This window comes from Elephas maximus, chromosome 7 (genome assembly GCF_024166365.1).
Source record: "Elephas maximus indicus isolate mEleMax1 chromosome 7, mEleMax1 primary haplotype, whole genome shotgun sequence".
Classification (NCBI taxonomy): domain Eukaryota; kingdom Metazoa; phylum Chordata; class Mammalia; order Proboscidea; family Elephantidae; genus Elephas; species Elephas maximus.
The window spans coordinates 110,186,080-110,197,844 of NC_064825.1; the positions used below are offsets into that span (position 1 = coordinate 110,186,080).

General features: G+C 37.3%; 1 pseudogene; it reads left to right on the forward strand.

Annotated features, from left to right (window-relative positions):
* The first annotated feature begins 3,266 nt into the window (after positions 1-3,266).
* On the forward strand, positions 3,267-4,205 carry LOC126080330 (olfactory receptor 8H1-like; annotated as a pseudogene).
* The last annotated feature ends 7,560 nt before the right edge of the window (positions 4,206-11,765 follow it).

Genomic DNA, 11,765 nt, shown 5'->3' on the forward strand with positions numbered 1-11,765 from the left:
AAAACTAGTCAATGTAATCTACCATATTAAAATAATAATAAACAAGAAGATGTTATCATAATGGATTCATGATATAAAAAATAAAAATAAAAATAATTTCCTCAATCTGATCAAGGACATTGTGGAACAGCAATGGCTAACTTAGTGTTTAATTGGTGCATATCTAATTTTTTCCCCAATGACCTGAAATGAGCAAGGATACGTATACTCTCACTCCTTCTATTCAGCATTTTGTGGATTAACCTAGCCTGGACAAAAAGGCAAGGGAAATGAAAAGCATATGGATTTGAAAAGAAGTTAAACTATTTTTTTTATTCCTGATTGTAGAATCCACAAAAAAGTATAAAATAAATGAATATAACAATAGACTAAGTAAAAAAAAAAAAAAAAAAAAAAAACTATAAGATAAAATGTGACAATATATTAAGATAAAGTAAATACAGTATTTTTACACAAATAACGTTCTCCTTCTGCATTTGTTTGTTGGCTATGCCCTAACCCCTCAAGGTATATTCAGAAGCTCCTTATGTTAATTTTTTTACAGCAACATGTAGAAAAGAATTGGCGTGGCAGGTCTTACTTATGAGGGTGCGCTGCAGGAGGAGGGTGCAGCTGATGAATAAAAGCTGAAGACATGCTTTATCTGCGTACAGATACAGTATATGAAAAGTAATTATGTTTCTAGATACCAGCAACACGAATCACAAGAATATTTTATTCTGCTTCCAAGTTTATATTTGTTTTCAGATTTGTTCTTTGCTTCTTCATCTTGGACAAATAATCTTAAATAAAATATTTCAGCTTTTTTCATATTTTAATTCCTTTTCCTTTGTAACTAAGAAATGTTTTGACCTGATCATATTCAGAGGAATAATAATTTTTTTAAATATATTAATCTTTTATAATAAAGCAGTGTAAAATGTTGACTTGTCTCAGGATCCTTTTTTTTTTTCTTCTTTTTGCTCTCATTTTTCTTTCTGTGAAACAAAAGCCAAGTGCACTAAAATGGTAAAACAGTTTGCATGGATTTCTGTGTAGATGAATTAGATGACACTGGCGACCTGAATGGAGAACCGGCACCATGCTTTCCTTGTGATGCAGCAAAGTGTACCCCCGTCTGCTAGTGAATATTCCTGGAGATAAGTTATCTGCAGGGAACCAGTCAATGCATGACACATGAAATTATGTGTAATAGGTCAAGGGGTATTATAAGTGTTTAGTGATACAATGAGCATAAGACACTGAATGTGTAGTATGATAATTGATACAATATGTAAATAGACATGTAAGCATTTTATGCACAAATAAAAATAATTGGAAAAAACAACCAAAATATTAATAACAGAATTGAATGAGGTTTTTTTTTGTATTTTCATGTATTCAAACTTTTTTTTTTAATAAACATGTTTTGTTCCTATGATAGTATCATACTTTAAAATAATTCAGTGTAAAATATATACTGTTCAAAAATTCATAGTTAACTACTTGGACTTTGAGTTACAGAGTAATTATTTCTCTAGAAAGAGTTCTCTAACATCCTAGTAAAAAATGTGGAGTATCACAAAGGAAGACCAAACCACCATGGTCCTCATTATGTGGCTTCAAAGAGAGTAGGCAAGAATCTGTTACAAGCCTAACATGAATACTTTAGTCCTTGAACTTTTATCCTTGGAAATGTGCCAGGAAATCTCTCTTGGAAATCAGCCCCCCAGGATGACAGAACGTTGCATTATCAACAATTCCCAGTATATAAGGTGCCCTGAAATTATTAGGGTGAGTGGTAAGGGATGTTCTGCTCTGCTTAAGTTCATAGTAGCTCGCAGGTATTTTTTAAGAGATATAATTTTCTCGTGAATTTTACATTTGACTAGGAATTGAACAAAATTTGTAGGTTGATTTATTTTATCTCAGGAAAAAACTGCATGCATAAAAATGTAAAATTAATGCACCTGAAAGGAAAAAAATATATCACAGAAATTTTCATCTCTATAAATGTTTTATATATGTATTTTTGGAAGAAAACTTTGAGCTTGACAAAATTCTAGTCAGGTAATATTTAAAGAAAAAAAATTTTCACCAACTTTGGCTCAATGTAAGTATGATTCTCAAAATTAGAGGGTTTTAGGTCAGATCAAGAAGCCCCGTAGGCTCAGTGGTTAAGTGCTCCGCTGCTAACCAAAAAGTCAAACCGACCAGCTGCTCCATGGGAGAAAGACGTGGCAGTCTGCTTCCGTAAAGATTTACAGCCTTGGAAACCCTGTGGGGCAGTTCTACTGTGTCCTATATGGTTGCCATGAGTCAGAATCAACTGGAAAGCCATGGGTTTGGATTTGGTTTAGGTCAGATCAAATAAAACGGAGACATTCTAGGAAGAATATAATACATGTGTACATATACCGGGTCGCTAAGAGTCGGACTTCGCAGCAACCGGTTAGGTCTTCATTTTTTTTACCCTCAGTAAGGCCAGCATTTGAGGAAACAGATATACAGAGTTAATAGAATCAATTGCATATGAGCAATGTACATTTTTTGGAAATATAACTTTCAGAAGGAATTTGATTTTTAATGTTCAAGTGAAGAAAACAAAATGTCTTCTGGAAATGAATAATCTGCCGTCTTTAATTTTAATACATGACAGTAAAGACCCCAGAGGCTGAAAATTTTGATTTGTCTGTAGTGTTCAATAATATTGGAAGTAAGAGGACAATAAAGGATGCATTAAAACTATGTTTCTACTTCTACTTACTACCTTCTTTAGAATTTTCTTAGGTGGCTGAAATTAATTATAATTAAGGATACAGTGTTACGAACATGTTTTTGTAACAAACCTAACATGGTGTAATCACAGGGGCAACATTTACAAGCTCTGATTTTGGATAAATTGCTTAAACTTCCTTGCCAATGTTCTTATCTAAAAATGGGCATAATATTAACACCTACAGTATGATATTTCCATGGAGATTGAACATGTTAGCAAACAGAAGCATTGTGGACGCTGGTAGGTTCATGTTAATTACAGAATATATGTTACTTATTGATTATATAACATTCCAATGTCAATTTAGACCCGTATTTATACATGGAAACGAAATTAAGATTTTGTTCAGTCATATTTTGTAAACCACTCTTCATTATCAATTTCCGGAAACACAAAACTATTTTTTTTTTTTTTAACGCCAGGTGGTTCATCCAAACAAAAGCCTATTTGAAGTCACTGATGCTAAGTATCAACTCTAACCTCCTGTGGCTTAGAGGAGCTGCACACTATGGGCAGAAGGAATAATACAAACGTGTCTGACTTCATCCTCACAGGATTGACAGACTCTGAAGAGATCCGGCTGATCCTTTTTACTCTATTTCTCCTGATATACCTGGTTACTCTGCTGGGGAATACAGGGATGATACTAATAATCCGCCTGGATCTCCAGCTTCACACCCCCATGTATTTTTTCCTCAGTCATCTGTCATTCCTTGACCTCAGCTACTCGACGGTCATTACTCCTAAAACCTTAGAGAACTTACTGACTTCGACCAAGTATATTTCATTTGTGGGCTGTTTCACCCAGCTTTATTTTTTTTGTCTTCTTGGGTGCCTTTGAATGCTTTTTTCTCTCTTCAATGGCCTATGATCGCTACGTAGCTATCTGCAACCCTCTACAATACCCAGTTGTTATGTCCACGACACTCTGCCGTTCCCTCATCACTGCATCCTATATGATTGGCTTCAGTGTCTCCTTTGTCAGTGTGCTTTGCATAAACACTTTGCATTTCTGTGATTCCAATGTAATCCATCACTTTTTCTGTGACACACCCCCAATTTTAGCCCTGTCCCGCACTGACACACACAACATTGAGATCATGGTAATTGTTGTTTCTGGCTGGATGCTAATGGTGTCTCTTACCACGATCTCTGTGTCCTATGCATCCATTCTCTCTACTATCCTGAAAATCAATTCCACTTCAGGAAAGCGAAAAGCCTTCTCTACCTGTGCCTCCCACCTCCTGGGTGTCACCATTTTCTATGGTACCATGATTTTTACTTATTTAAAGCCAGGTAAGTCCACTGCTTGGGAAAGGACCAAGTGGCCTCTGTTTTTTATATGATTGTGATCCCCATGCTGAATCCACTCATTTATAATCTCAGGAACAAAGAAGTGAGAAATGCTCTCATTAGAGTTATGCAGGAGAGAGCACAAGGCATGTAAGACGACAGTGATGTTCCCTATTTAATCTCAAATTTTCTTTCTTTCCTAGTACGTATTTCTTTGGTTTTTCTCTCTAAAAACAATCTAATCTTTCAATTAGTCTCTGTTTCTGTTGTGCCAGTCTTTATTTAACTACATATGATCTTAGACATCTCCAGCAATAAGCTTTTTTTAGAAATCTGTATTGTAATTGGAAACCAGTAAATATGAGTTAAACTTGTCATTTAAATATTTATGCTTTTAAGGGAAATTAATGTGCAAAGTAAGAAAATATGGTATCATCTTTTAAACTATATCAGACCAACCTTCATGGATGTCTGATTTCAAAGAATTTAGTTATGGGCAATGGAGCCCTGGTGGCCCAGTGGTTAAGAGCTCATCTGCTAACCAAAAGGTTGGCAGCTCAAATCCATGAGCTGTCCATTAGAAATCCTGTGGGGCAGTTCTACTTCTGTCCTGTAGGTCAGCATGAGTCAGGATTGACTTGGTGGCAAAGGGTTTGGTTTGGTGGTTTTTTAAAACTGTATCATACCAACCTCCATGCATAACCAATTTCATAGAATTCAGTTATGGACATTAGCTACATTTTTGGCATAATGATAACGGTTTCAGAAGTCAGTTTATGTATTATACAGAGAAGAAGTATAGCACAATGGTTAAGGGCAGTTGTTTTAGAGTTAGGCATGGCAGACTAAATTCCAGGTCTGCTACCCTCTTAGCTGCATGACCCTTAATAAGTTATTAACATCTTAAGCCTCAGTTTTCTTAACCGTGAAAAAGAAATTATTCCTGGTCTATAAAGTTTAAATCTGACAGAAAGTACATTTTGTACAGTACTAATAAATGCTGCTCATTTTCATTAGAATATGCACATCCTTACAATATTTGTAACACCTTTGGACCTGGAAAGTTGTAAACTCAACAGGTTAAAACCTTGCGAACAGTTCTGTATCATTAGTGTAAACTTGCCGTACATTTGAAAATCCTACCTTTCTATGATTGTCAACAAGCCTCAATAAATTACTTCCATTGGACTTCTGGATATTTCAAAAAATCGTTGTCTTCACTCTGATTTCTACAGATTCATTATGTTCAATAAAAATAAATTCTCGGAGGCGGGGCCAAGATGGCGGACTAGGTAGATGCTACCTCTGATCCCTCTTGCAACAAAGACTCGGAAAAACAAGTGAATCAATCACAGACGTAACAATCTACGAACCCTGAACAACAAACACAGATTTAGAGATGGAGAATGAACAAATACGGGCAAGCAGCGACTGTTTTCGGAGCCTGGAGCCAGCATCCCAGTCAGGTAACCTTGGCACCAGGCTTAGGTCTGGGCCCAGGGGAGCTGAACTTAAAACCTTGTGATGGCGCAAAGAAGAGGTGCAGCCTTACCCCCCTGAACTGACCCCGGGAGGGGGTCCAGCCTGTGCGCGGGTGGTGTGGCAACAAGGCTGGTGGGAGAAGTGCCCGGGAGGCAGTGACTGGTTTTGGAGCCAGGAGTGCAGTGTCCCAGCAGGGGAACCTTGACACTGGGCTTTGGACTGGCAGCAGAGGATCTGACCACGGCTTCAGTGGGCCAGACCCTCGGGGGCAATCTCCACACAGCCAGCACACATAGGTGACACGCCCCTCAGGAATCTCAGATAAAATAGTCATTCCAAGCAAGATAAGCAACTTTGGCTATATTCCAGGGTGCTACTCCCCTGTTTCTCTGAACCCTCCCCCATCCTTCCCAGGAGGCTTCGTTAATATTGGAATTTCTTGAGCCAGAGGGAGAACGGTTCCGGCTCCGCGGCGGCTTTGCTTTTCCTTTTTTTTGGGGGGTCTTTTCCTAACCCACTCTTCTGGCCTGAGAGAAGGAACCACAAAAAACCCAGAGACCAAAAATCCATCCCTAATTGGACTAAAAACACAGAAACAGCTACAGCAAAGCGTATATGATCCAAATCTCAGACTTTCATCCTTACAGGGAACAAGGTGGCGGTTATAATCCAAAGGCATTTCTGATAGGGATCTGACTGCATTTTTTTTTTTAGCGGATTTTCTGGAAAAACAAGTTTCCCAGGTCTGATATCTCTGCTTATTCAACAGAGCCCTAACTGACCCACAACAGGGAAGTGAGGGCTGAAGCTCCCCCCAGACCACCTAGCCTCTTGCCTTAGGGGTCTAACGAGGGTGACTCCTACCAATCAGTAGAGGTAATTGCATTGGGGGGCTAAAGTACAGCTGCAGTGCCCTCCCACCAAGAGACACACCTACCTCACTGACACTTGGGGGAAGCCTGTCAACATCCTGCCCCCCCGGAGGGTGAAACCCAGCTACTAATAGAATCTGGTGCACACAACTATCACCACTACTTCTCGAGGTGGATAGGTGTTAGGGTGCAGCACACACTTGATGACCCAAAATCAGATTCTACTCAAGAATAGTGAATAGACTCAGGCATATATATCTGGCAACAGCCCAAACCAGCTGGTAATAGGTCATAAGTAAGTCAAGGGCTACAACAAACAAGAAAGCACAATCTAGTAGCCCATCCACGTATATTGAAAGAAAACAAAACAAGATAAGACTCAGTGGGCAATTACAGGATAAACCATGGCTCAGAGACAGCAGTCGATATCAAACCACATAAAGAAGCAGACCATGACAGCTTCTACAACCCCCCAAACAAAAGAATCAAAATCTTTCCCAAATGAAGATACAATCCTGGAATTATCAGATACAGAATATAAAATCTAATTTACAGAATGCTTCAAGACATCAGGGATGACCGCAGAAACAAAATAAGGCAAACTGCAGAAAAAGCCAAGGAACACACTGATAAAACAGTTGAAGAACTCAAAAAGATTATTCAAGAACATAGTGGAAAAATTAATAAGTTGCAAGAATCCATAGAGAGACAGCATGTAGAAATCCAAAAGATTAACAATAAAATTACAGAATTAGACAACGCAATAGGAAGTCAGAGGAGTAGACTCGAGGAATTAGAATGCAGACTGGGAAATCTGGAGGACCAGGGAATTAACACCAACATAGCTGAAAAAAAATCAGATAAAAGAATTAAAAAAAATGAAGAAACCCAAAGAATCATGTGGGACTCTATCAAGAAGGATAACTTGCATGTGATTGGAGTCCCAGAACAGGGAGGGAGGACAGAAAACACAGAGAGAATAGTTGAAGATCTGCTGACAGAAAACTTCCCTGACATCATGAAAGACGAAAGGATATCTATCCAAGATGCTCATTGAACCCCATTTAAGATTGATCCAAAAAGAAAAACACCAAGACATATTATCATCAAACTTGCCAAAACCAAAGATAAAGAGAAAATTTTAAAAGCAGCCAGGGAGAAAAGAAAGGTCTCCTTCAAGGGAGAATCAATAAGTTCAGACTACTCAGCAGAAACCATGCAGGCAAGAAGGGAATGGGATGACATATACAGAGCACTGAAGGAGAAAAACTGCCAGCCAAGGATCATATATCCAGCAAAACTCTCTCTGAAATATGAAGGCGAAATTAAGATATTTACAGATAAACACAAGCTTAGAGAATTCCCAAAAACTAAACCAAAGCTACAAGAAATACTAAAGGAAATGGTTTGGTCAGAAAACCAATAATATCAGATACCAGCACAACACAAGGTCACAAAAAAGAACATCCTGATATCAACTCAAATAGGGAAATCACAAAAACAAATTAAGATTAATTTAAAAAAAATGCTCATAACAGGGAATCATTGAAGTCAATATGTAAAAGATCACAATAATCAAAAAGAGGGACTAAATATAGGTGGCATAGAACTGCCATATGGAGAGTGATATAAGGCGATATAGAACAATACAAGTTAGGTTTTTACTTAGAAAAATAGGGGTAAATATTAAGGTAACCACAAAGAGGTATAACAACTCCATAACTCAGGATAAAAGCCAAGAAAAACATAACGACTCAACAAACATAAAGTCAAACACTACGAAAATGAGGATTTCACAATTTACTAAGAAAAACGTCTCAGCACAAAAAAGTAAGTGGAAAATGAAATTGTCAACAACACACATAAAAAGGCATCAAAATGACAACACTAAACACTTATTTATAATTACGCCGAATGTAAATGGACTAAATGCACCAATGAAGAGACAGAGAGTCTCAGACTGGATAAAGAAACACGATCCGTCTATATGCTGCCTACAAGAGACACACCTTAGACTTAGAGACACAAACAAACTAAAACTCAAAGGATGGAAAAAAATATATCAAGCAAACAATAAGCAAAAAAGAAGAGGAGTAGCAAGATTAATTTCTGAAAAAATAGACTTTAGACTTAAATCCACCACAAAGGATAAAGAAGGACACTACATAATGATAAAAGGGACAATTGATCAGGAAGACATAACCATATGAAATATTTATGCACCCAATGACAGGGCTGCAAGATACATAAAACAAATTTTAACAGAACTGAAAAGTGAGATAGACACCTCCACAATTATAGTAGGAGACTTCAACACATCACTTGCGGAGAAGGACAGGACATCCAGTAAGAAGCTCAACAGAGACACATAAGACCTAATTACAACGATCAACCAACTTGACCTCATTGACTTATACAGAACTCTCCACCCAACTGCTGCAAAGTACACTTTTTTTTCTAGCCCACATGGAACATTCTCTAGAATAGACCACATATTAGGTCATAAAACAAACCTTTGCAGAGTCCAAAACATCGAAATATTGCAAAGCATCTTCTCAGACCACAAGGCAATAAAAGTAGAAGTCAATAACAGAAAAACTAGGGAAAAGAAATCAAATACTTGGAAAATGAACAATACCCTCCTGAAAAAAGACTGCGTTATAGAAGACATCAAAGAGGGAATAAGGAAATTCATAGAATGCAACGAGAAAGAAAAGACTTCCTATCAAAACCTCTGGGACACAGCAAAAGCAGTGCTCAGAGGCCAATTTATATTGATAAATGCACACATACCAAAAGAAGAAAGAGCCAAAATCAGAGAACTGTCCCTACAACTTGAACAAATAGAAAGTGAGCAACAAAAGAATCCATCAGGCACCAGAAGAAAACAAATAATAAAAATGAATTAGAGAACAGAAAAACAATTGAAAGAATTAACAAAGCCAAAAGCTGGTTCTTTGAAAAAATTAACAAAATTGATAAACCATTGGCTAGACTGACTAAAGAAATACAGGAAAGGAAACAAATAACCCAAATAAGAAACGAGAAGGGCCACATCACAATAGACCCAACTTAAATTAAAAGAATCATATCAGATTATTACGAAAAATTGTACACTAACAAATTTGCAAACCTAGAAGAAATGGATGAATTCCTGGAAAAACACTACCTACCTAAACTAACACATTCAGAAGTAGACCAACTAAATAGACCCATAACAAAAAAAGAGATTGAAACGGTAATCAAAAAACTCCCAACAAAAAAAAAGCCCTGGCCTGGACGGCTTCACTGCAGAGTTCTACCAAACTTTCAGAGAAGAGTTAACACCACTACTACTAAAGGTATTTCAAAGCACAGAAAATGACGGAATACTACCCAACTCATTCCATGAAACCACCATCTCCCTGATACCAAAACCAGGTAAAGACATTACAAAAAAAGAAAATTACAAACCTATATCCCTCATGAACATAGATGCAAAAATCCTCAACAAAATTCTAGCCAATAGAATCCAACAACATACCAAAAAAATAATTCACCACGACCAAGTGGGATTTATACCAGGTATGCAAGGCTGGTTTAATATCAGAAAAACCATTAATGTAATCCACATATAAATAAAACAAATGACAAAAACCACATGATCTTATCAATTGATGCAGAAAAGGCAAGTGACAAAGTCCAACACCCATTTATGATAAAAACTCTCACCAAAATAGGAATTGAAGGAAAATTCCTCAACATAATAAAGGGCATCTATGCAAAGCCAACGGCCAATATCACTCTAAATGGAAAGAACCTGAAAGCATTTCCCTTGAGAACGGGAACCAGACAAGGATGCCCTTTAACACTGCTCTTATTCAACATTGTGCTAGAAGTCCTAGCCAGAGCAATTAGGCTAGACAAAGAAATAAAGGGCATCCAGATTGGCAAGGAGGAAGTAAAATCATCTCTATTTGCAGATGACATGATCTTATACACAGAAAACCCCAAGTAATCCTCCAGAAAACTTCTGAAACTAATGGAAGAGTTTGGCAGAATCTCAGGTTATAAAATAAACATACAAAAATCACTTGGATTCCTCTACATCAACAAAAAGAACATCGAAGAGGAAATCACCAAATCAATACCATTCACAGTAGCCCCCAAGAAGATAAAATACTTAGGAATAAATCTTACCAAAGATGGAAAAGACCTATACAAAGAAATTTTTTTCCACCTTACTTAAGTGGAAAAACATACCTTGCTCATGGATAGGAAGACTTAACATAGTAAAAATGTCTATTCTACCAAAAGCCATCTATACATACAATGCACTTCCGATCCAAATTCCAATGACATTTTTTAAGGTGATAGAGAAACAAATCACCAACTTCATATGGAAGGGAAAGAAGCCCCGGATAAGTAAAGCATTACTGAAAAAGAAGAAGAAAGTGGGAGGCCTCACTCTACCTGATTTCAGAACCTATTATACAGCCACAATAGTCAAAACAGCCTGGTATTGGTACAACAACAGACACATAGACCAGTGGAACAGAATTGAGAACCCAGATATAAATCCATCCACATATGAGCAGCTGATATTTGACAAAGGCCCAGTGTCAGTTGATTGGGGAAAAGATAGTCTTTTTAACAAATGGTGCTGGCATAACTGGATATCCATTTGCAAAAAAATGAAACAGGACCCATACCTCACACCAAGCACAAAAACTAAATCCAAGTGGATCAAAGACCTAAACATAAAGACTAAAACGATAAAGATCATGGAAGAAAAAATAGGGAAAACCTTAGGAGCCCTAATACAAGGCATAAACAGAATACAAAACATTACTAAAAATGACGAAGAGAAACCAGATAACTGGGAGCTCCTAAAAATCAAACACCTATGCTCATCTAAAGACTTCACCAAAACAGTAAAAAGACCACCTACAGACTGGGAAAGAATTTTCAGTTATGACATCTCCCACCAGCGCCTGATCTCTAAAATCTATATGATTCTGTCAAAACTCAACCACAAAAAGACAAACAACCCAATCAAGAAGTGAGCAAAGGATATGAACACACACTTCACTAAAGAAGATATTCAGGCTGTCAACAGATACATGAGAAAATGCTCTTGATCATTAGCCATTAGAGAAATGCAAATTAAAACCACAATGAGATTCCATCTCACTCCAACAAGGCTGGCATTAATCCAAAAAACACAAAATAATAAATGTTGGAGAGGCTGTGGACAGATTGGAACTCTTATACACTGCTGGTGGGAATGTCAAATGGTACAACCACTTTGGAAATCTATCTGGCATTATCTTAAACAGTTAGAAATAGAACTACCATACAACCCAGAAATCCCACTCCTC